The sequence below is a fragment of the Chionomys nivalis genome, chromosome 8, assembly GCF_950005125.1.
Source record: "Chionomys nivalis chromosome 8, mChiNiv1.1, whole genome shotgun sequence".
Lineage (NCBI taxonomy): Eukaryota > Metazoa > Chordata > Mammalia > Rodentia > Cricetidae > Chionomys > Chionomys nivalis.
Genome location: NC_080093.1, coordinates 70621138 through 70647291, shown reverse-complemented (window position 1 = coordinate 70647291; position 26154 = coordinate 70621138). Strand labels below are relative to the sequence as shown.

Genomic DNA, 26154 nt, shown 5'->3' with positions numbered 1-26154 from the left:
CTCAAACCAGCTCCTGTTCTCACTTGTGGTTACTCTGAGGACACTGCACAGCGATCGAGAAGAGGCTAAGCTGTGGGGAGAGCTAGTGGGGGTTCTGGCTTTAAATTTTGTTTTTTACTTTTATTTATTTGTTTATTTAGTGTGTGTGTGTGTGTGTAGACCAGAAGAGGGTGTTTGAACTCTGGGAGCCTGACTTACAGCATTTGTGAGCTGTCTGATGTAGGTGCTGAGATCTGAACTCTAGTCCTCTTTTAGAGAAGTAAGTGTCCTTAATCTCTTAGTCAACACTCTAGCCCTGGATTTTATGTGTGTGTATGGGTGTGCACATGAATGCCAGAGCTCAAGGAGGCCAGATAGAACTCAGTTTCCCACTTGCCATTCCATGTGGGTGCTAGGAACCAAACTCAGGCCCTCTGAAATAGTAGTGCTTGCTCTGAACTTCTGAGTCATCTCCTTAGCCTCGTCTCTTTTTAAAGAATTTTTGCACATGTTACTTATTCAAAATTTCATTATGCATTCTTTACACATGTGTATTTCATTATGATTATTCATGCATGCATATCAAATGTTTGAGTACATCCACACACTCCACAACCCCCTCTTACCTTCCTACTGGCCCCTTTCTTCTTTCTAAATAGTCTCCTTTCTTTCATTCCTTTTTAAAAATGTACATGAGATGCCAGGCGGTGGTGGCGCACGCCTTTAATCCCAGCACTCAGGAGGCAGAGGCAGGCGGATCTCTGTGAGTTCGAGGCCAGCCTGGTCTACAAGAGCTAGTTCTAGGACAGGAACCAAAAAGCTACGGAGAAACCCTGTCTCGAAAAAAAAAAAAAAAGTACATGAGAGAGAACAGGTGATATTTGCCTTTCTGAGTCTGGTTAATTTCTCAACATGATGATCTCAGGTTCCACCCATTTTCCTGGAAATGACATCATTTCATTCTTCTTTATGGCTTAATAATCTCACTGTGCATAGGGACTGTTCTTTTGGATGCCTTTGATATGTTTGTGGGTGTGTAGCTGTGTTCATCTGCGCCTGTGTGTTTGGAGGCTGGGGGCTGACACCGATTGTCTTCCCTTTCAGTCTTTGTGTTATTTTTGAGACAGGGTCTCTCACTGAACCTGTGGCTGCCATTTCTGGTAGAGTGGCTCATAGACCTCCCCCTTTCCTCATTATCTGCCTATCTTTTTTCTGTCCCAAGTGCTGGGGTTACAAGCATGGGCTGTCACATCTGGCTTTTACATGGGTGTTGGGGATCTGAACTCAGGTCCTGTGTTTATGCAGCAGGTACTTTACCTACCCACCATTTCCCTAGCATTTCCTCTTTTATAATTTATTATTATTACTATTGCTTAGTTAGTATGCAAAGTAATAGATTTCATTGTGACAGCTTCAAATATATGAGTTTTCCATATATATATATATATATATATATATATATATATATATACTTTTTTGCTCATTACTCCGTGGACAAGGCTGGTACCCTACCTTGGCTGTTATGTGTAATGCAATGATACACCATGTAGGTGTCTCTGTGTTATGCTGACTCAGGTCCCTTTGCTAGACCATGCCATAGTTCTATTTAAGTTTGTGAGGGTTCTCCACACTGACTTTCACAGTGGCTGTTGAGTTTGTGACTTGGCAGCAGGAGTCAGTGTAGTGACTTAGTTCCCCGTGTTGCCCCAGAGAGGCAAGAGCCATGTGTTGGGATGAGAAGAGGAGCCGGCAAGAGTCAGCCATGCCTTGCTATGTGGGTCTACGGGTACCACAAGGGCATCTCCTGGAGCTGGTGCAAGTGCGGGTTGTTCCCCCTGCCCCCTCGAGATCCTTCACAGACACAAGGGGAGCTTGGTAGCAATGCTCAGAGGGGACAGGAGAGAACGGGGCCTGTGGGGCAGCACGGAGTTCCCCTTCTAGACACACTTGTCGAGGTTAAGGGGCATGGCTGCTTGGTATATACCTGTTCCTGGTGGAACCACTTGTTTGGTGTAGGCAGTGTCAGGGTGGGTGAATTGTGGCATTCCAAGGAGATGCCCAATGGGAGAGGTGGGTGAGCAAGTGGGGCACGTTCCAGGTGTCAGTCCTGTGATGGAGAGTGGACTCCATACAGGACAAGGTGGGTGGTGGTGACTGCCAGGCTGACAGGCAGGGAGAAAGTGAAATGGCACCGGGTAGCTGTCTCTGTGAGGTCAAAGGGCTGTCACATGCAGGAACTGGATAAACAATGCGGTAAGCATGGATGCCAAAGGAGCAGTTCAGAGATTCTGGAAAGGTAAGATCATGAGGTCTGGGGTTTGTACCTGGGAATGTAGCCCAGAGAGACAGAGTGGGTTGGAGGTGACATCATGACATCCGGGCACTGAGAAGACAGCTCTCTTATGTGACTTTGTTCTCTAAGCTCTGTCCCTCGCTATTCTAAACACAGTCATTTGCTCTGGAGCATGGCCTGGTGTGGGACTTCTGAAGGCTCTTGGCATGTCACACTGAGCAGCAGGGCTTCAGGACTAGAGTGTGGACAGAGACCAAGTTCCTGAAGGAAGGAAAAAGTCACGGGGGATCAACACAGTGCTCCAGGGGCTGCCGCTGCTCAGTCACAGCCAGGGGAGGGACTTTGAGTGGACCAGAGGGCCTGGGCTTGAATCCTGCGTGATGGATAGCAGAGGATAGAAACACGCTCTTCTCTCCCAGATCGGGATAGTGAGTTGAGGGGTGAAGGTTGGGGTTGCCGGGCGCTCACATTCTTTGATCCGTCCTGCACTGTACAATATTGGCCACTAGAGGGAGTGCTGAACTCATATTTGCAGGGACTGGCCCGTTTGCTCAACCTTGGCTTCTTTTTCTAATGACTAACCAAGTTCAGACTTTGAAACCACATGTATTACAGGTCCACTACTTCTGGGTTATGTGGCCTCGACAGAGTAACCCAAAAGTTCTGTCATGTGGTTTCATCAGTCATAAAACAGACATAGAAACGTGTGTAGTGATATATGCCTATTATCCCAGCTCTGGCAGGCTGGGTCAGAATAGTAAATTTGAGACCAGCCTGAGTTACTACAAAGGCTACACACTGAGTTCAGGGGCAACCTGGTCTATATAATCAGACCCTGGATCAAAGGAGAAAAATATAAAAATAAGTATATAGATAGATGATGATAGATAGATAGATAGATAGATAGATAGATAGATAGATAGATAGATAGATAAAAGAGGCAGCACTTAAAACCCAGGACACAGCCGGGCACTGGTGGCACAGGCCTTTAATTCTCGCACTTGGGAGGCAGAGGCAGGTGGATCTCTGTGAGTTCAAGGCCAGCCTGGTCTATAGAGCGAGTTCCAGGACAGACACCAAAGCTACAGAGAAACCCTGTCTCAAAAAACAAACAAAAACAAACAAACAAAAAAACCCAGGACATTCTGACCTTTTATCAAAATATTCAACATCTTTGGAGAGCTGGAAACCCTGAGAACATGAATCTACATTTACCCTTGGTCACCCTGGGCGCAGCCATACAGAGGTGATCCGCAGAAGGTGAGAGGGTAGCTTGGTTCAACGCAACTGAGTAGCCAGTGTTGGCTCAAACTTTGGGAGTGTGACCCTCAGTAGTTTATTTTAGGCATGTTTAAGCATAGCACAGTTTAGTAAAAAAAAAAAAAAAAAGTTCCTGGTAATCCCAGCACTTAGAAGGCAGAGGCAGGCAAATCTCTGTGAGTTTGAGGCTAGCTTGGTCTACAGAGCAAGCTCCAGGACAGACAGAGAAACCCTGTCTCAATAAATAAATAAATACAAAACAAAACTTTCCTGATGACAACTCAGTCCTGTGTGCACAATAAGGCTTGAGACATGACCACATCAAAACTCTTTGTAAAGTGCATGAGGCATCTGTCATAACGACAGTCTCTGTAGACTGACTTCAGGTGACACCTCCCGTAAAGATAGGTTCCACAGATTGACAGCTCATGATAAGGGTCTAGGGACGGATCCAGTGTGGTCTCAGCCACACAGATAGCACAAAGGTCACCAGGCTATTCGTCACGTCGCTCCCAGCCATCTGGGTAGCAAACAGGTTATACACCCCTCCATTTGAAGAGACAGCCCTGTGTATTTAACAAGCCTAGCTTCCCACGTGTTTATCTGTGCACACAAACAAGGACCTCCGTGCCTCCCACACTGCTGTGCATTCACACAGATGGAGGGGCATCCCTTCTGGTCACTCCACTCCCACGGCTCTGGCTCAGGTTGATGCCGTGTCTCCCGTCTGAAGCCGACAGCCTTCCGGCTGGTCCTTCCGAGTCCTCTTCCCCACAGTCTGTTCTCCCTACACATCCAACCCTCCTCTGCTCAAAACCCTTCAGAGTGAAAGTCAAAGACTTCCAGCGACCCCATCACACACACACACACACACACACATACACACACACCGCTGCCCTGCTGCCTCAGTCCCAGCCCGTCTCCCTGCTGCTGAACATCCCACTCTGACTGCAGGGCCTTTGCACCCGCCATTTCCTTGACCTGGCTCCCCTGTCTGCACGCCCCCCTCTCTCACCTCATTTAAGTCTCTGCTTAGGGATTACCATCTCTGTGAGGACTTTCCAGCATGCCATTCCCCTTTTCCTGCCTCATCTCTTTTTTCACATTAATGATTTGACCTGTATTGTTTATGTCTGGGTCCTATTTGCCAGTGCCTCTCTTTACTAGAGCTGAGGCTCTGCAGAGCTGGGGTTTTTTGTGTTGTCACTTGGAAACGCTACTTAGCACGATGGGAGGACTTGATAAACAGTTGGGGGCAGTCTGTAGCTCGGTGGCAGAGTGCCTGTCTGGCAGGTCAGAGGTCCCAAGTTTGAATCCCAGAACTTCAAGGGAAACAAAAAGATAAAGACACAGTGGCAAATGTCTGTAATCTCAGCACTTTGGAGGCAAAGGCAGGCAGATCTCTATGATTTTGAGGCCAGCCTGGTAGTGAGCTCCAGGCCAGTGAGATCCTGTGTCAAATAAGCAAGCAAAGGAACAATTTGCCTGTTTAGTGGGTGGATGAAAGTGTGCAGTGGAGGCAATGGTGATACCAGGAGATCCAGCCAGGCCTGATGCTGTGGATGCTGTGGGATGCTGTGGATGCTGTGGGATGCTGTGGGATGTTGTGGGATGCTATCGGATGCTGTAGGATGCTGTGGGTGCTGTGGGATGCTGTCAGATGCTGTAGGATGCTGTGGGTGCTGTGGGATGCTGTGGGATGCTGTAGATGATGTAGGATGCTGTGGATGCCGTGGGATGCCGTGGGATGCTGTGGATGCTGTGGGATGCTGTGATATACTGTGGGATGCTGTGGATGCCATGGGATGCCGTGGGATGTCGTGGGATGCTGTGGATGCTGTGGGATGCTGTGGGATGCTGTGGATGCTGTGGGATGCTGTAGATGCTGTGAATGCTATGGGATGCTTTTGGATGCTGTGGGATGTTGTCGGATGCTCTGGGATGCTGTGGGATGTTGTGAGATGCTGTGGGATGCTGTGGGATGCCGCTGGACCTGTCAAAACAGAAGTACAGAGCCTGCCTTTAGGCTGAACACCCTGTGGTTGGTATCTTGAAGTTTTCCATTTGTTTTGTTTTTGACTCTGTGACGTAAGGCTCACGGGACCTTCCCACTGGGGACTGAATTGGGATGGATCTCTGTCAGGGAGGCTTAAGTACCTGTAAGAGTCTACACCATCCTACGAATGACCCTATGTCCAAGCGAGTATGGTATTCAATAGGAGTGAAACCCACCAGGGAAGATCCTAGAAGAGACCCTTCTGTCCTGCATTCTGAGCACAGAGTGACCCAGGTCAGCCCCGGGTCCAGGTACACTGTGGAGGTTGACCTTTTGTCCACCACAGCTGTCAGAACTGGGGTCATTTTGAACCTCACATTAGAGAGACCCAGGCTAATCAAGAGAGAGCCCCCAGGTTCCTGGGACACGACCTTTGGGATGACTGGCATCTGGCCTTGCCCCTGGTAGCTTAAGCAGCAGGCTGAGAATTGGCTGGAGCAGGGCACTGGATTCCTCTCTGGGCCTCTGTTGTCACATCTATGAACTAGGCAAGAACTTTTGTACCCTGAACCTCAGGGCGGGTGGGGAGTTCAGTGCTCAGCAGCCGTGGTTCCTGACTGTCGCAGAGAGTGTGGCCCTGACCCACCCTGGATAGTGTTTACGGTTATTCAGAACAGTCCAGATGTCAAGTCTCTATTTCTATCCCTGTTCCTTGAAATGTTCGGGGGCAATCTAGCTTTTACTTCCAAAGGGATGGGTGACAAGGGACAAGCTAGAGTTCAGTAGTGACTTCAGGCCCAGAAACCGAAATAGTACTGGCTTCATTGAGGACTTCAGACATACTTGGGGGAAGCTGCAGGACTTGGTCGTGTCCTTAGGTCCTGGTGGTAGCTGTAGACCTTGAGCACAGCCTCTGACAAGTCCCAGTGACACCTGGGAGGTGCCACTGTCTCATTCCTTGTCCTCCATTCTGGGTGAGCCCTCATATCTCCCCAGCCACTAGAATTCAAGCCATTCTCTAGGATACACTTAATTAGCCAAGCTTATTAACTCCCACAAGGCTTCTCCTCCCCTCCTAATTAACTCACTTAATTAGGGCTTGCAGACCCAGCTCCACCCAGCCCCCTCTGGCTCCCACCCCTGCCTGTCTCTTCCTGGCCCCGGCTAAGCCAAGCCCCCAACAGACTGGGAAAGGGGTAGGTGTTGCCCGAGCACCTTCTGTGCGCTGGCCTTCACTTCATGTCCTCTGCCCTGTCACGGGACACCAGGACTCTGCCTTTTGCTGCAGCAGCACAAGACAGAGATGAAAGCAGGTCAGGGCAGAGGATGCAGAGAGGAGAAATGGGATGAGAGGAGTCTGAACATGGTGGCAAGGAGGGCCAGGAGCAGCTGGGCTGGGGAGCAGGAGGGAATAGCAGAGCCTGAACCCTGGAGGCAATGTGGTTTGAGTCCCAGGTTGTAGGAAAGCGCTATCCAGCCTCCCCTCTCTCTGTGCCCCTGATGCAGAGGGAAAGCTCCTGCACTGAAGGGGCCAGCCAGGTATCAAGGAGCTAGTATGTCCAGAGTGTGGCCTGGCGCGAATCTATGTTTATTAAATAAGCAGGTGGCCTTGAGAAGAGCTAGGGGTGGGAATTTGAGGAACTGGGGGAAAGGTGGGGATAGTCAGGTGAGTACCGTGTCTGCGGTCTATGGTCTGTCTGGAGTATGCCAGGAACATTCTGGGCCTGGGAAAGAGGAAAGGGCATGCAGATCTGGACGTGATGGTATATACCTGTGATCCCAACACTGTGGAGGCTGAGACAGGGAGATCAAGTCTGAGGCTAGTCTGGACTGCATTGTGAGGCTCTGCCTCACATGCAAAGAAAAGCCAGAGAATGGGGTGAGGGGGAGGTGAGTTCTCACCTGGGTTAGATGGGCAGATGTTTAGGTGCTCACCTGAGTCAGATGAGCAGGTGTTTAGTTCACTCCCAGATTTTAACTGAGGTGGGGAGGGGTGCTCACCTGGGCCAAATGGGCAGGTGTTTAGGTGCTCACCTGGGTCAGATGGGCAGGTGTTTAGTTCACTCCCAGATTTTAACTGAGGCGGGGGAGGGGTGCTCACCTGGGTCAAATGGGCAGGTGTTTAGGTGCTCACCTGGGTCAGATGAGCAGGTGTTCACTCCCGGATTTTAACCGGTTCAGAAATTCACGTTCCTCCACAGAGCAGAGAGCTTGGGTTTGTAAGTAGCAGAGACCCAAGTCACTCTGATTTAAGCTCAAAGGAGACTTTACTGGGTCACAGAACTAAATGGTCCAAGTCCTCAAGTACAGGGGTGTCAAGGAGTCCAGATAATGACAAGGCTTGAACCCACCCCAGCTCTTGGTTCTCTATCTACTCTGCTGGCCTCATCCTCTGGAAGCTCCCCCTGGTGAGGCAATGCCAGGCTCTCACTCTCTGCCTTTCACTGTGGCCTAGCTGGGGCAGGTACACATCAGAAAGGACCCATCCCTGTAGCCAGGAATATTTTATACACTGATTGGTGGAGCTGGGTCACAAGACCAGGCCAGGAGTCGGACAGGTGCTCCTCTTGTTGGGCGCCCTCATCATCAGCTCCCTAGTGAGTAAGGAAGGGTACGGCAGGGAATGTTGGTTCCTAAAGGGAAACCGGGGGTCTGGACCAGAACGTGCGGACAGATGCTAGGTAACGGGTTCTGTGCCGCTTGGACTATGTGGGCATCGCGCCAAGCCTAGCAAAGTTCCAAATGCAGGCATGTGAAGCAGTCTCTGCCAGGCCCCACCCAGATGTCCTTGGCCTCTTTCCCAGCTTCTCCTGCATCTTCATCTCTTTTCCTGAGGGCTTTCTGGTTCCACCCCCATCCCTACTCCTACCCCAGCAGCTCTTATCCATCCTTGCCTCCAGGATGTGGCCAGCATGCCCTACACTATCTCAAGTTCCTCAGTGATGCCTGCTGCGTTCTCCACAGTGGTGAACCACTCCAGGATACACCCTTGCCTATGTTCTCCCCTCTCTTTGTCCTCCCCTCCCCGAGGTCACCTACGAGATAAAGGACTTGCTCAACTCTTCGTCTCAGGGTCTGTTTCAGAACACAAACTAGGACGCCAATGAAGCCAGCCCCTCCCCCAGCCTCCAGGGAAGTGTACTAGACACACTTGATTCCCTATAAATGTCTGTGTTCCCGGGGGGTCATTTTGCAAGGATCAGGGACTGAGTGAGCTCTGAGAGTCCAGGCCTCAGTTGAAGGATTAGAGATGCAGTAAACATGGCTGGAGTCAGGTCCCATCGGGTCCTCATTCCATCATTTTCAAAAGCAACAGCTGCATCCCAGCCCTAAGGGCACAGCATCTATCACTATGGTGACAAGATGGCAGGTTGGTAGGGGCTAGCAGTGCCAAAGTCTCCCCAATCCTGGTACTTCTTAAAGCATTGACCAATGAGTTCATCCAGAGTATTTTTCTTGATGTGTTTATATTTTTATTTTGTTTTATTTTTGAGGCAGGGTCTCACTCCACAGTCAAGGCCGGCCTTGACCTAGTGACAGTCCCCCTGCCTAAGCACCTGAAACACTAAGGTTGTGGGTAGAAACCTCACCATTGGGGTTTATTCTGGATAGTTCTAGGACCTGGCTTTAGGAAACATACTCAGAGTGGAAAAATTCAGAGTTGTGCCTGGTGATACCCACCTGTAGTCCTAGCACTTAAGTAGAGGCAGGAGGGTCAGAAGACGCTCAAGGTCACGCTCAGTCATACAGCAAGTTCAAGACCAGTGTGGGCTACATGAGTCTCTGCCCCAAATAAAGAAAGAGGAAGGAGGGAGGGAAGGAGACAGACAGACCTGTGATCCCAGCACTTAGGAGGCTGAGGTAAGAGGATGGACAGTGGGTTCTGATTTATCCTGATATACATATATATACACATATACACACACACACATACATACATACACACATACATACACATGTGTGTATATACTCTCTCTCTTTCTCATACACACACACACATATATATAGACTCTGTCTTAAGGGGAGAAATCACATTTATCAAAACTTTCACAGAGGAATTTTCAGTTGTTTTGAAAAATGTATATAGTTGCAGGAAGTGGAAACTACCCTAGAAGCCAATGCGAATGGTTTATCATCTCTGCACCCCATGGTTTTACTAAGAAACTAACCACAACCAACATGAATCCCATCAGACCCCCTCCCTCCCAATCCCGGATCTTGAATATATTCCACGAGCAGCCACTCCCCTGACGTTACAGACATCCTCCTGCCTTTGGCTGGCTCAGCAACAAGGAGTGGAGTTCTTGCCTCAAAGCGCAGCAGGCCTGCAGAACCACAGAGAAGCAGGTCTTTGCTCCAACTACCATCACACGGCACTTGTCAGCATCAGTGGCTTCCTGCTGGCCACCCACGGTTGCAGCTGTATTTCCACGTGGGGCAGAGAGCACAAGAACACGGCTGGAACACTCTGCTGCTCCCGTGGGATGCATTCCAAACAGATTTCAGAGACCTGCTGCCTCCCAGCCACTGTGCTCCGGCTGCCCCTCTCTTTCTGAAGTACCCTGGGTTCTGATGGACCCCTACCTCAGCTCATTGGCTCTGTCCCTCTGTCCTCAGGGGCCCTGGACACTTCTGCTCCAGTTGCCTGTGCCTTTCATATCTGTGCACCCAAATGACATCATATCTGTCATCTTAAATCTAACCAGTTTCCTGAACTACCCAGTCACCAGATCACTAGGATCCTTGACCTGTTGAGCTATATGTGCTGGTCCTGGGATCAGTTTCTAAGGGGTTCTTTCTGTACAACAATACCATAGCCACATGGATCAACAACTCAGGAACATCTCTGTGTCATGACTGGGACAAGAGCGAAAGAAGGAGCCTGAGATGCCCCAATACCCCCCACAATCACGGAGATGACTAATATACCAAATACAAGCACTTCCAAGGTCACTTTCTTCGCTAGGAGCCTTACTCAGACTCTAGTTTGAGGGTTGTCATGTACAGGGTCTAGATCATGTGATTTCTCCCCGAATCTTCCCTCCCCCACACCCTAAAAACTAGAAACTTGACTCAGTCACAGGGAGTGACCATGGGGTTCTGAGGTTCCAAGCCTCCCATGTTTCCCTGTACAGGAAGCAGTCTCTAGATACTCAGGAGCCCCTGGAATCTCGGCACGTGGGAGGTGGAAACAGGAAGACGTTGGGTTTAAGGCCAGCCTGAGCTACATGGCCAGGCAGTGCTTCAAACAAAACAGAACCAAACTGACTTCTTTACTGCAGAGAGAGCTGTGTGTTTGGACAGAGGCAGTCTGCATGGAGATCTGTTTTCCGGTATTCTGTGTGGCTGTGGAAGTCGTGGCCAAGTTTTATCTTCACGTTCTACTTACCGTTCACGATGGCCCTGTAGAAGGGCACACTACTATGGGGACAGCGTTGACTGCCACATTTCTAGGCATCAAGGACAAGGGACTGTAGCCAGTTTCCTAATTCCTCCGGTCAGATAGACTGAGCTGGTTCCGACACAGGTCCTGGTGGGGTCAGGCAGACAAGCAATTTACTGCAGAAAATGATTGGGAGGGAACTAGCGGAGGCTTGGACAAGTGCCAGATTGCAAGAGACCTAGCAATTGAAGAAGGGGAATGGGGAGGGCGACATTGGGTACCAAGAGCCTAGAATGCTTCCATAAAGCCCATGGGAAGCCCCGGGCCCAAAGTTGCCATTAAAGGAATCTTGTGTCCCCAAGGAATGGCTGGACCCTAGTTCCCTGGCTGGGGATCAGCCACAGAAAGCAAATGGGAGACTCCTTTGTGAACCATAGGTCAGTTTCACGGCTGCTACTGCTGCTGCTACTGGTGATTAATTCCGGCCCCAAATGGCTCAGTCTCAGTGGGAGAAGCACAGGCTAGCGTATCCCACCACTTTCACTGAATAACAATTCCATGGATCCCGTGAGCCTCCTCCTAGGGGAAACCTTTGAAGGGGAAAGTGAGAGAAAGGAGCTGTGCTCCCTCCACCTTGCTGCCGGCAGCTGGGGGCCAGAGCAGGCTTCCATTCCTCCTCTCCCCACAAGCATTCAAAATTAACAACAGCCTTTGGTTGTGACAGGTTACCCAGTGCCATACCCACACCCACACCCACCCCACCCCGCTCCCGTCACCCAACCTAGCAAGTCCAGATGCTTGGCTTTCAGAAGCAATAGATACCCAGATTCTTCATGATTTTTTTCTTGTTCCTGTATGTGAAAGCATCCTGGTCCTCTTCTAGCAGGGCTGTAATGCCTCCTCTTCCTTGCTGGCCCCCAAACATACAGAGCCTACAGCTTCCTAGCTTAGTTTTAAGGACAATATGTGTTTCCTGCAACAGTACTTTGCCTATGGGAATAAAGACTTCCCACCTTGCATTGCTGAGAGGACAACGGGGAAGGGATTGCCCACAATGCATTTTGGCAAACCTTTACTGACTGCACTGTGGGCAATCAAGGCCCCATTTGAGGAATCAAGGAAGTTTTTGCAAGGGGAAGCCTTCAGCTGGGAAACTCTTGCCAAATGTTAGTCAGATGTCTGTTGCTATAACAAAACACCTGCAATAAAAGGATTATAAAGAAGACAGCTTTATTTTGGCCCAAAGTTTTGGAGGCTTTAACTGTCTGTTTGGTCTTGTTGATTTGGGGCCAGTGGCAAGATAGTGTACCTAATGAGACCACCGTGGCAGCCTGCTTACAACATGGCCAGGAACAAAAAGAGAGGAGTCTTCCACAATTCTTTCTGAGAGCATGTCCTCATATTACATAAAGCCTCCCACTAGGCCCCGCCTTTTAAAGGTTCCCATCACCATTCAACAATGCTAAGCTTTAAGACTGAGCTTCTCTTTCTAGTTTTCTGTCATTGTGGTTGTTTAGGTATTTTTGTTCTTCTATTTTTTTTTTTTTTTTGAGTCAGGGTTTCTCTGTGTAGCCCTGGCTGTTCTGAAACTCATTCTATAGACCAGGCTGACCTCAAACTCAGAGATCTGCCTGCCTCTTTCTCCCAAGTATTAGGATTAAAGACATATACCACCACTGCCTGGCTTCTCTTTCTGTTTTAAGATATTTTTAATTATTTCATTTTACTTCGTGAGTGTGTTGCCTGCATACGTGTCTGTGCACTACTTGCATGCCTGGTACTCAAGAAGGCCAAGAGAAGGCATCAGATTCTCTGGAACTGAAGTGACAGATGGTTGTAAATTGCCCTCTGGCACTGGGAATCTAACCTGGGTCTTCTGGAAAAGCTGCCAGTACTCTTAACTAGAACTATTTCTCCAGCCCAAGGAACAAGCCTTTGGGGCACATTTAAAAGTCAGGCTATAGCAATAACCACAGCCAAGAACATGCCAAGGCCTGTTTCTTTGGATGAGGAAGTACTTTCTAAGCTCTAGTGTCTGGGGACTCAGTTATAAAACACAGAAGACACCCTTTCTTCCGCAGTCTCCCGTACTTACCCCATTCACTCACACGAACACCCCCAGTTTGCTTGTTTGGAGCACTAATACCTCAGTTAGTGAGTATAGGACAAAGATAGACCATTCGAAAGCTCTGACGTTGGAGGATGAAGCGGAGAGAACAGGCAGCCACAGGAGGGTAAATGTGTGTGGAAAACAGAAGAGAAGGGGAATGTGTTGTAGACAGGAGGAACCAAATGTACAAAGATGTGGAAAAGCAAGAAAGCAGATGTTCCAGAAAAACTTGTTGAGGCCAAGGCTGAGTGGAGAAGAGAGGATCACGGGGGTGGTGTGGCAAGCGGGTACCAGATGCTGGCAGTTTTCAGCATGGGGTGTCTTAGGATTTCTATTGATGTGAGAAACACCACGACCACGGCAACTCTTCTAGAGGAAAACATGTCAGTGGGGTTGACTTACAGTTCAGAGACTCAGTCCATCATCATCACGCTGCGAAGCATGGTGCCATGCAGGCAGACATGGTGACATAGAGGGAGCTGAGAGTTCTATGTCCGGATCTGTGAGCAGCTGGGAGAGAGAGCAGCACTGGGCCTGTCTTGGGCGTGTGCAACCTCAAAGTCCACCTCCAGTGACACACTTCCTCCAACAGGCCACACCTACTCTCACAAAGCCACACCTCCTAATAGTGCTACCCTCTATGAGCCTATGGTGGCCTTTTTCATTCAGACCACCACGCAGGGTAAGAAAGGTAGGCTTTACCCTAGAGGGTCCAGGGAGTGCTGGCAAGTTCATTAAGGATGCAACCCAACCAAAATTGCATTCAACAGAGCTGGTGGCCACAAAAGATTTGACTTCCAGAAAACCGGATTTAGGTAAAGGTTGGAGGAGGGTGGGCTAGGAATTAGACATAGTTGTGTTGAGAGTGTAGGTTGCCAAGCAAAAATCTGTGCATCAACTTTTTTTCTTCCAGTTCAGGGGATCCAATCAGGGCCTTCCATATACATACAGGCAAACTCTCTTCTCCTGAGCCACATCTCCAGTTCCTGTAAAGCAATTCATGTAACTTAGGGGTGTGTGTGTGGTGTCTGTGTGTGTAATGTGTGTGTAGTATGTATGTGTGTGTAGAGGCTAGAAGTTGACATTATCAGGTGTATTCTTCAATCACTCCCCAGCTTATTTTTTCGCAGGGGTATGTATGTGTACTGTGCATGCATATGTGTGTTTGCATGTACACGTGTGTGCATGTAGAGACAGAGGTTAGGTGCACTATTTATTTCTTAGTTGTTCTCCACTTTATGTAGCAATACCTGGACTCGTACTTGAACCCAGAGCCCACCTATTGGGCTACTCTTGCGAGTCAGCTTACTCTAGAGATCCTGCCTGCCTCCCATGTGAGTTCTGAGCATCTGAACCCTGTTCTTTAGGCTTGCCGGAAACAATTTATTCAGGCTTCTCATTCATTTCCCCATCCCTACCTTCCCCATCCCTCTCCCTCCCCTCTCCCCGAGACAGCGTCTTTCACTGAACCCGGAGCACACTGATCAGACAGGCAGGCAGGCAGGCAGGCAGGCAGGCAGGCAGGCAGGCAGGCAGGCGGCTCCAGGGATCCACCTGTCTCTGCCTTCCTAGTATTGGAACGACAGTTGTCATGACACTGGGTTCCTGGCTTTTATGTGGGTGCGAGGACTGAACTCAAGTCCTCATGCTTGCGCACTGTACCTAATAAACCATCTCCCCTGGACCACCTAAGGTTACTTAAGTTTGCAATACCCTGTTCTGAAAGTTCCAGAAGCAGACAGAGTGGTTGGGAAGAGGCTGCTGGTTTTAGAAAACAATCTGATCAGTGATTAAAAGGAGAGGGAGATTCTGGGTGTGCTGGGGGCTTTTTCCATGAAGAAAATAGTGTGCTGCGGGGATGAGGCGCGAAAAAGAGACTGGGCCTCCGGAAGAACACGGTGTTCCCATTCCATCGCCATCTCTGCTTGTCCGCCCCACCTGCACCCAGGCTACCAATTTCCGGTTAATGAACAAAGCTCTTCGCACCCGGGTGTCTTTGCACAGCTGCTGCCTCAGCTAGGAGCCCCCTTCCTTCCGTTCTGCCTAGACACCTTAACTCCTCACCGACTCCTTACAGCAGGGCTCGCAGGTTCAGCCTGAGACATACACGGACACGCAGACCCCAGGTCTCTGAGTAGCCTGGTAGTTTTCTGAGGTCTCGTGGAGATCGGATGGATAGGTGGAAGGATGAATGGGCAGACAGGCGGGTGAACAGATGGACCGGTGGTTGAATGAGTGAGTGCATTCTGAATAGGAGAACTCGGATATATTTTCCTTCTTGGGAACAAATCCAGGCTCCGCCCCACAAGCACAGGCTGGAAGAGTCTGGGACAGTCTGGTCCCTCGGGGACCAAGCAGCTGAACCAGGTGACCCTCTGCGACTCCCCGGAGCCCTCTCTAACCTCGTTCTCGCCCCCTCCTGGGCTCTGACCTAGAAAAAGGAGCTTATGGCAGCTTCGGGCGGGCGTTAGGACCCGGCGCGGACGGAAAGCGGGCTGGGCATCTCTTGGTTCCCGCGGCGCCCGGCGGGAGTGCGCGGCGGGAGTGCGCGTGCGCGGGGCGCGCACCCGGCGCGGCGGACAAAGGCGCGTGCAGTGGCGCGCGAGACGGAGGGCGGAGCGGCGGGCGGGCAGGTACGCGCCGGCGGGAGGCGGAGCCGCGAGGCCGCGATGGAGCGCAGCCCGGGCGGGCGCCGGCGCTGGAGCCCGAACACCGGGTGGAGCGGGAGCCGAAGCAGGAGCCGCAGCCTCAGCCCGCGCCAGGCCGGGGCAGGGGCCCGCAGGGCCGGGCTGCTTGCAGCGGCGGCGCCCGAGCCCCCCAGCGGCTGAGCCGTGACCTCCAGCCCCGCACGCGGTTACCGGGACCCAGCGCGCGGCGACCGCTCCAACCCGGGCCCCCTAAGATCTGCTTGCTGCAACCGCACACCTCAAGACACAGAGCGACCCAGCTTCGGGGCGGTAGCCCTCCCTGCTGCTCCGGTACACAGGGTCCCCCAAACCTAGGACAGCGAGATCAGATCCTCTTGCTAACGAGAAGCCGCGGGCACCCCAAAGCCCCGGGACCTGGGCGACCGAGCCCCTAGCGACGCCCTCCGCGTCCCGGCTTATGGTGGTGGTGGTGCCCTGAGCCCCTCTCGGGCCAGGCTGACGAAGACCGACACGGCGCCCAGACCCCCTGCCGCGGCGTCCCCGCGGCCCCAGCCCAGGTAAGCGGGACTCAGGTGAGGGGCGGCAGGTGAGTAGCCACCGAGGTCCCCAGAGCCCTGCAGGTGGGGAAGGACGTAATGAGTGCGCGCTCCCCCTCCTCAGCGTCGCCATGGAGCCCAGGCTGAAGGACGTCTCTTTGTGTCTCGCTTGGAGGAGCCGCCCCCTCCTCCTCTCCCTTCCCCCACTCTCCACCCCAACTCTGAGGTTTGGGCACAGCTCCGGACGCCCAGAGAGAGTAGTCGCTATGCCCTGGAGAGGGAGAAGAGGCTGGAGAGTCTCCTTTATAAATCGAGCTTGGAGCGTTAGACCCTAGGTCCTTGAAGAATAAAGAAATATAGATGTCCCAACCCCCAAAGGCCAGGGTGAGTTGTTAAGCCAGCCTTCCCAACCCCGAAAGAAAATTTGAGGCGCCCACAGGTGAGAGGTGCCTGCATTCTGCAGCTCTAGGTGACAGCTGGAGCTTTGGGTGTGTGCCTTTGTCTGAGAGGGCAAGGAAGGGGCGTGTTTGAGAGAATGAGCGGAGGAAAGCTCTTCTTTTCTCTGATTCCAATATCCCAACTTGGATCACAGTGGGGTTCTTTACCTGGGTTCCTCTTTTTCCTCTTTGTGCTTCCTTCAGAACAGGGAGAAGGCAAGCCCTCTCAAAGTGAGCAGCTAGTTTTTGGGTAGGGGAGGTACCCTAAGTGAAGAAGCCATTTCAGGTCAGCGCACCTTTCTGTCCCTCCTAAGTCCCAAGGACAGCAAACCTGAGTTCCTTCCCTTTTCCTCGCCCCCCCCCCTCCTCGGAACACCTAGGGCCAAAGTCCAGGACTGGGACACTGTGTCCTCTACAATGAAGGAGTGAGCCCGGGTTTTTATTTAAGCTTCCAAAGCATCCGCAATCAAGAGGCCCTCAACAAAGTCCTAAACCCTAAGGCCCCGGGGAAGCTGGAAGACCCTGGGGGTGGTGTACCTTTGAATTCTGAATCAGAGACCCCAAGAAAGGGTAGGAAGTCTTTCTCAGTTTTCCACAGACATGTGCTGGTGCAGAGTCAGGCACTAGGTGAGTAGACCGGTGGGGAAGGCAGGACCCTGACCGCAGAGCCCTCTAGAAGTTCCTTTGTTCATTTATCTATTCATTCATTGAAACCTCTGCTGTGTCTGAAGTTCCAGCCCTGGAATCGAGGCTTTCCCTCACCTCCTCCCAACTATCTGGCCTCACAGCCCTGGGCTGTTGTGTTTGCCCAGACCATGCTCTCGGGACTAACCTGCCCAGCCCTTGGCCCCATCCGTGAGACACCTGATCCCCCATATCAGACTTGAACAGCTGATGCCTTCCCATCACCACTGCCTGGACTCCACCCTGCTGCTGGCTTTGCCCCACGAGTGAGGATGTAGCGTGGGTCAGCACTTCTGCAAACTCAAGGACGGTCAAGGCAGTCACCCCCAGCAGAGGATGTGCGGAAACCAGTTGCCCTGAAGACTGGGTGACCTTGATCAAGCCTGTGGCATTTCCCTGAGAGAATGGCAGTGAACCACATACTCTGCAGCCAGCATGGTGACTATAGATTGGAGGCAGACTGTCAGGAGTATCTGGGTGTGTCCTAACCATCTTGGAAGTATTCTGTGCAGTGGGTTGGAGCCCGGGGCTTTGTCATACACCCCACAGGCAAGGAAGTGGAAGCAGAGGCTGGAGAGCAGAGGTTCAAACAACGATGGCCAGAGAGAACCATTATGAGGCCAGCAGGGGACTGGTAGGAAGACTTTCTTTCCTCTCTAACCTGCAGTGACTCCCCATTGAGTAGCCCTAATAAAGTAGCTTGGCAGCCCAGCTTTCTGCAGCCTGCCCTAATTTATGTACCCCCACTACACTTGGTTCATCTCCACATCCAGAACCCCACTCTAGGGTGGCTTGGCGGCTGTTTCTACCTCTGCCTCCTGTCTTGTTCTGGCTTGGACTGGCACATAGCAGAGAGCACAGTCTGATTGGCTGGTGGCTGAGCAGCCTAGATGACAGTGGCATATGTCTCCATGTGCTGTGAGACTGCACATCCAGGCTCAGCTTCAGGAGTCTGGGGCTCTCTTGTCCCGGCCACACCGACACTGTTGAGCCTTCAGCCTGATGCCTTAGCATTGGGAAACTACAGCTTAGAGCCCCATTCTGCTGATCAGTGTATTTCACACGTCTGCATTTGTTATTAGTGCTCAAAATGTTCTGGAAGATTTCACATTCAGATGCTGATTTGGGGATGCTCTTGAAAAACCAGGGGATGCGGCAGCTTCAGGCCCAGAGCCATCTTGTTTGGACAGGGCACACGCCCCTCCCCCCCAGGTATCCCAAGGACTCCTGACCTGTTCTTTATTGATGTGACCGTACAGCCTTGCTGCTGACCTCCAGGTTTGCAGGGTGGAGGGGAAGCTGGGAAAATGATTGCTCGGCGGTGGCTGTTGTGTGCCCCTAAGATCTAACAGTCTCTCACCTCATTTATGTGGCAGACCCTGGCCTTGGCCTACTTCTGACCTTAGTTCACCCTATACAGGATTCTCCCTGTCGTATAGATAAGCAGCTAAGGGCATCCCAGCCCAGGGGGAGTGCGGAGTTGGTGCTCTCCACATGGCACTCTGCCATCTCTCTTGACCTCGGGCTACAGCAGGCTTCCAACCAGGAGAATGGCATACCTTCCAAAGCCAAGGCCGGTGACTGGGGCCTGGTGCTGGCCTCTGGCTCTGGCCCAGTTATTTGGCAATCAGTTTCATGTTAAGGGAATGTCAGAAGCCAGGAGAGGCAAGGTTACTTTGTTTTGTTTGCTGGTTTGAGAATGGAACCCCTGCATATGGTAGGCATGAGCAGCGTCCTTTGCCCAGTGTTCAAGCCCCCACCCGGTCACCAACAAAGCACAGAACTCCATCCTGGAAAGCCAGAGAAGAGAAAGCTTGGAGGGCCTTCACTTCAGTCCTTTCTGAACAGATGGGTAAACTGAGGTCACAGCAGGTTGTAGGGCTTGGGGCAGGGAGTCATTAGAAGCAGTAGTTGGTAGAGTAGAGAGGACTCCTAGCCCAGCCCTGGAACCCTGTAAAAGCCAGGTCTGTAGGGTTAGTTCAGACTCGGCCACCTCATTCTTCCTTTTTCCCATCCCTGCCACTCCTAGCTCCTCCCCCACCCGAGAAGCCATGTCATTAATGTCAGGCTTGGAGGAAAGCAGTGGAGCCCTTTTCACTGTCAGTCTGCAGTTCCAGACTATGGAGAGATTTTCTTTGTGCCCCTAGACCAACCCTGCATTGAGCCCATGGCAGAATTTGAGCCCAGCCCTGTGTTCACCAAGGGGTTGTGTTGAACTGGCACCAGCTGCCTGTCTAGTAATCAGCCTGACCTTAGGCTCATTGGGACCTGTGTTTGCTGACTGCAGAGGGGTGCTCGGAGCTCCCGGTGGACAAGGTGATTGGAAAGGTCTGGAAGCCTGGAGCCAGGCAGGCAGAGCTTTAGCTCTGCCCGCCTTTGTCTTCTCCCACTCCCTGCTGCCATATGCAGAGGAGCGGATCCCAGTCAGGGGACTTGCTGTGACTTCCCACCTCCTAGCACCCATTCCCTGCAGCTTGAATAGCCGCAAGAGGGTTCTAGAATATACCAGGGGCTTCTGGGCTTCCAGGTGGTAGACTGGGCAGGGCTGGGCGTCATAAAACCACCTCTTCCCCTTGTCAGACCAGAGAGAATGACCCCATAGTGGCTGTATAACTCCACCCACCTTGGTGCAGCTCCTACTGTCTGTCAGTGTCCTCCTTGGCCTGAGGGGTTGCTGCCCTTGTTCCCCCTGGAATAGGACTCTGATTACACCAGGGCTGTCACTACCCTGGGGTGCCTGCCAGTTCTGACCCAGGAATTGGGAGCTCTCCTCTTCTGTAGTTAGGGCTGCGTAGTTTTCAAAAGTACTCTGGGTCTAGCTGTGTGGCCTCGGGCAAGGCGCCCTCTCTGTGCCTCAGAACTCTTTTCTGTAAGAAAGGATCCTAGCGCTTGTCCAGCAGGGCTGTTAGGAGGGCTAAGGGAATGGGTGTTTGTGAAGTGCTATGAATAGCAACAGGTGTACCCCAAAGGTTTGTCTGTAATGCAGTCCTCGAAAGCCCTGAGCAGAAAGGGAAATGGGCTCTGACCAGGCATGGTGGCACATAGCTTTGTTTGCTGTACTTGAGAGACAGAGGCAGGCAGATCTCTAAATTTGAGGTTAGCCTGGTCTAATAGTAAACTCAAGGCTAGTCAAAACTACATAGTTAGACCCTGTCTAAAAAGAAGAAGGAAATCAGACTCTGAAGTGAGGCACTTTCCCCAAGGCTCTCGGTCTTGAGGTTCAGGCAAGATTCTGGTCACTTTTCTCTCAAACACACAGCCCAAGGCTTGGTGGAGCTGAAGTTCTCTATAATGTCATCTGGGCACCAGCCTGTTCCAGGCCCAGGTCAGGGCCACATGCTATGCCTCACCCTCGGGGAACAAGGCTTGGCCTCTTTGAGGACTTCTCAGGCTCCTGAGAGGGAAAGAGGGAAAGCCACTTCCCTGGGGTGTCTTCCGAGTTCCTCCCAGACAGTGACCACCCTTCCTCACTTCCTCCTGACTCAGCTTGCTAATCAATTAGCCCTTAGCACCTGCACTCTGGGCCTCTGCCGTGTCCTCTGCTGTCCCAGCACAGTGTCCCCAGGCCTCGGTTCCTCGCTGAGGGTTGTGCTGCCATGCTTGGCAGCGTCTTTCCCTCTCCTCCCTGGCATTTCCCCCAGGATAACACCTTGTCTGACATGTATCTGTTTCCCCATCAGTGCCTTGGGTGCTGCACAGCACAGTGCAAGTTTCTTCAAGTCTGTGCTGCACAACTCCCAGGTACTCTCAGATCCAGGGGCGGTGTACAGCACACAGTAGGTACAGAGCACACAGCAGGTGCACAACTTGTCATCTCTAAGCAGCTACTGGCTGTGTGACCCAGGACATAACCACTTAATCTTTGTCTTTGAGCCTTAGTTTCCCTGGCTGTAAAGACATAAATAGCTCCTCCCAAGGGTATTTGAGGTTTAAATGAGTCAGTGTGTCTAAAGCAGTTTTAAGTGGCTTCTAAGTGGCGGCTTTTGTAAATACTGCTTGAACCTGAACCATTTTCTACCCATTTTCCTTCTACTGTTGGAGCCCTGGGCATGTTAGACAGGTGCTCTGCCACTGAACTGCATCTTTAGCTCTTACACCCGTCTGCTGGAGGAAATTGAAACTCAGGGTCAGATAGCTTGCACAGGACCCTCTGATAGCAATAGTAGTGAACACCTGAGCCTTCGTGTAGGCCACTATTCTGTGCAGGCTTGTTTGTCCCTCTCCCTCTGTAGCTGAGGGAAGATCTGGGGTTGGGGAGGAGCCCAGGTCCCCAGAGAGCCTCAACCAACCATCTCTCAGTCATGCTTGTTCACTGGGGGCAACCTAGCCAAGGTCACTGGCCCATCAGCCGATGGTCGATGACCTCTGTGCCCTCTAAGTCCTGAGTGCCAGATTGCCTGCTTCTTCTAGGTGCAAAGCCCTGGGCCTGCCCTTGGGCCTCTTTGAGGGCCCTGCTCCTTGGAGCTTGGGGCTCCTGTCTTCCACAGGACCAGAGAGTCTAGACAACCTATCTGGTAACAGAGTCAGCGACTTCAGTAGCGACCGAGGATGTGCCTAGGGAAGGTTGGGCTGCCAGTAGAAGAGAGGGAGGCAGACGCTAAGTCAGTCTTGGAGCCTCACAGCATAGTGATGTGCAGGTGGCTCTGGTGGCAAGGACGGTGAGGAAGCTGTGTCTCGTGGCTTGACCTGGTGACACTCATAAGTCTCCACTTTCTGGATTTGGCACCTGGGGAGGTTGAGCCTGGTAATCACAGACTTTTCTAGCTGTGGCTGGTTCAGGAGTAAGATTTAGCAGCAGAAAGATGGCCTCTGTGTGTGGATCAGGACAAATTTCCCCGCACAGTCAGCAGGAGAACTAGGCTCCAGATCCCTCCATCTGGCCAGTTCCTACCAAGTATCTGCTTCTTGCCAGGCATGTGAGAACTACCTTTTGAGTTCTCACTGTAGCCCACTGTGTCCACTGGGCATCTCAGCCTTGTTCCTGCCGATGAGCAAACTGAGTTATCAGTAGAGGGCACACCCTACCTAGGGTCATGTTGCTAAGAAGGGACAGCGTCTTGCACCCTGAAGGGGACTGAAGTGAATGTCCCCTTCTTCCTTCTGCTTTTTGGACCAGAGTGCAGTACTTAATGAGTTATGTTTTATTGTCAAAGGACTGAGACAATTCAGGCATGGTGGCTGCATGCCTGTCTGTACACACAGCACTCAGGAAGAGGCAAGAAGATTTTGAGTTTGAGGTCAGCTTGGGCTGTTTAGCAGCAAGACCCTGACCCAAAAAATAAGACAAAAGAAAGGACTTGTTAGAATCCTGGTTTCCTAGGGGGCCTGACCCACACGTGTTGGGTGTAGAAACAGGTGTGTGTCATGATGATGTTCTCAGCAGTAAGCAAAAGAGTCCAAGTGCAGGCAGATGCGGTTTTGGGTAAGCCAGCATGAGCGTAGTAACAGCCTTCGGGGAGACCATTCAGGAATGGATGGTCATCTGGCCATCCTCTGATGATACCTGCCACCTAGCCTCACCCAGACTTTTCTTTCTGCTCCCCAAACCATGCAGAGTTGTGCTTGGTAAGGTTTCATCCTTCCTCACTTAGTCCCTACCTCCAGAGAGATCCAGTTGTTCATCCAATAGATGTTCACTAAGCACCTGATTTTTACCAGGTACCATGCCAGCTCCTGGGGACTCCACAATTAATAAGGCCAGCCACAAAATCCCTGCCCTCTGGGTGCTTTAGTTCAAGTGGGAGAAAGACACAGCTAATAGATGTCATTATAGTCAGTAAATTATGTAATGCATTCCAAAGGTGCTACGTTCTACTGGGGAGAACTAGAACAAGGTGCGGGGGAAGGAAGGAAGGGCGGGATGTGGCCCTGGTTCGGAAGGTGTCATCCAAGCAGAACACTGAGGGAAGAACCACGTGGGCACAGAGGGAAGAGTTGTCCGGGCAGAAGGAACAGCCCCAGGCTGGAATATGACTGCCTGCGAACAGCAGGGAAACCTGGGTGGGGGTGGGGCACAGAAGCAAGTCACAGGGGACATGACTAGTGGAAAGACTGGAATGAGACAGGGACTAGTGGACGGAGTGGAAATGGGGGCGACACTCTGAATGCTGTCTCTAGAATAGACTGTAGCTTGGCACATTGGCACACATCTGCAATCCTAGTTATTGTGGAGGCTGAGACAGGAGGACTGGAAGTTGGAAGACAGTTTGGGTCAAGGTCAAGCACTGATACTAATGTGTGACATCTGGAGTTACTCAATGTAAGTGCACGCAAATGAGAAACCTGTTTTACTTTCCCCTTGTCAAAGAAACACTAACCATCTGACTGAAGCGATATGGAGGCCCAAGAGAGCGCAGGGGAGCTGATGGCCACTGCTGTGTTCTCCCAGAAGCAGCCTCCTTACTTGATAGGTTGTCCAACAACATAGCAACTTGGTCCCCCACTTTCTGCAAAAATTCCAAACCCACTTACCCTTTAACTTGCAAGCCTATTTCTAGAAGCTACTGTATAGATACACTTGTATCCATTGAGTGTCAAATTGCTTCTGTACAAGGCCACTTACTTTTACAATAGTAGAAAGCTAGGCACATCATGGGTGTGTCTACTGTGAGAACTTTGGGCATTGGCACTGAAGACCCAGCTCTGTAGTTTTCTCATCCCTGCAGTCCTACTACCCCCCACGCTTCCTCTAGTAGGCACTACCCTGGGTGCTGTCCAGGCCTGTGGTGCTGAAGATGTGTTGGAAAACCTGGTACCCAGAGCTGAATGAAGACTTAAGAATAAAGAAGAGGATGTAGAACCTAAGAAGCCAAGGATTCGGTCCTGGTCCTGAACTGATGGGCTGCATGACTTTGGGCAGGCCCCTCTGACCCTCGGCTATGAGAAAGGAATTGCTGCAGAGATTAAGTGGCAGAATAAGTGGCAATTTTTAGCATTTCACTTTAGAGAGAGTAAAGCAGTGGTTGAGCTCAGGATTATGCCTGGTACTCCTGCTTCCTGGATGGGTGGTTTTGCTGTAATGATACGACCAATCTGGGCCTAGTGGTATATGCTTACCCTCCTAGCTGCTTGGGAGGCTGAGGCAGGAGGGTCAAAAGCTTGAGGATAGACTGAGCTACATAGCAAGCCTCTTGTTTCAGAATGAAAAGGGCTGGGGATACAACACTTCCCTAGGCTCAATCCCAAGCATCAAACACAGAAGGGAAAAAAAAAAAGACAACACCCCTGCCCCAGTTTCTTCATTTGTAAATTGGAGTCAGTAATAGTCTCCATGGATGGGGCAGTATAAGGGGTCAATGATCCGTAGGTATCAGCTCATTATTGTCACTTTCTGTTGGCACCTCCATCCTGGGACTGGTAGAAGGCCATAGCGCTTCATCCCTAAGGACATCCTGGCTTCTGACCCAGCCCGCCACTGACCTACCTGTATGACTGAGAGCAGGTGCAGTGCCCCTGGCCATCAGTCTGTCCATCTGCAGGATGGGGCCAACAGTCCTTCATGTGGTGCTAGAGAAATAACTGTGCCTGCAGGGTCACATTCAGGAAAGCCAAGATATAAAAAGTTACAACTTCCCAAACACGAAGGAATTATTCACCCGTATTTGTCACCCCCTGGCTCGGTGCTGGGAATAGCAAGATGATTAAGGCAGGGGCTGGCTTTCAAGGAGCTCGTGGCTTTCTCGCTGGGTTTTAGGTACACTTGTCTGGAGTCTAGCTTGAGAGTTATATAAACCCAATCAACTGGCTTAATTAAGCCAGAACAGAACCCACTGATTCATGAAATAAATGTCCAGGAGTAGAGTGGCCTCAGGCATGCTTTGTCAGCACATCTCTTTTGCTTCCCTGTCAGGCAGGTTTGCCCCTTTGGTGTGGCCAGCCAGCTCCCAGCAGCTGTACCCCTGTGTCCTCTGGTTCCGTGGCACACCCAGCGTGGAGGATGCTGGTTCTCCTGAGCTCCAGCAGAAGTCCCAGGGCGTGACTGCAGCGGGTCACCTTTGGGTACATGTCCGTCTTGTGGTAGATAGATTAATTGACCCATGGGTCTGGCAAGCCTGGGTCAAGCCCGCCCCTAACAGTGTAGAAAGCACCCTTGTGAACACATGGGCAGAGGGTGGGGCTGCTACCCAAAGAAAGGGGAACTGATGCTGAGCAAGGAAATGGTACATGGTTATTCAAGGAGCCACAGCAACACTGCAAAGGCCAAGTATGGTGTTGCACACCTGTAATCCTCGCACATGGGAGGTGGAGACTGGAGAATGGTGAATTCAGTGCCACCCTGGCAAGACCATGTCTCAAAAAAACAGTCAAATGAACGAAACTCCATTGCAGCTGTGTGAGCAAGGCAAGGATTGAGTCAAATCTGACTTTTAGTCTGGCTGGGGTGGAGTGTGGGACAAAGTGCAATGACAGACATGTAAGAAAATGTCACAGGCCCGTTACCTTGTGTGTGGTAACTGTAACAAGTACAGGATAGAACAAAAAAAGCAGTTTATCTGACCTCAGCCTGGGCTGAAGTGTAGAGAGCTGGCTTCCTCATGAAAGCCAGGGCTATATACCTGCAGCTCCCTTGCCTTCCACTTATGGAGGGGGAAGAGGTCACTGTGCTGCCCTCCACTCGGCTCTGAAATTCCACCACATGCTGTTTTTTTTCCCCCCACAGGGACTTTGAGTAATATCCAGAGAGGTGAAGTGACCTGCTGGAGTATCCTACAGTTGGGAATTCTTGTAGGCCAGGCTTTTGTTAAGACTTGCTTGGAGTTTGCTCTTGCCAGGGACACAGTGAAGGTCCAGGACCTAAGTGAGGGGACCTGAACATAGGACTCTAGTAT

At 51.3% G+C, this 26154-nt stretch overlaps 1 protein-coding gene across 2 annotated transcripts in view; it reads left to right on the top strand.

Moving 5' to 3' along the window:
• Positions 1–26154, top strand: part of Sbk1 (SH3 domain binding kinase 1) — a 52974-nt gene that overhangs the window by 11740 nt on the left and 15080 nt on the right. Inside the window, exon 1 of one of the 2 annotated variants that reach the window (XM_057779274.1) lies at positions 15581–16226. The exons of the other annotated variant lie outside the window; for it this stretch is intronic. The gene's annotated coding sequence lies outside the window, so the exon portion shown is untranslated. Of the gene's footprint in view, positions 1–15580; positions 16227–26154 lie in introns of those variants that run through there. 2 annotated transcript variants of the gene reach the window in all.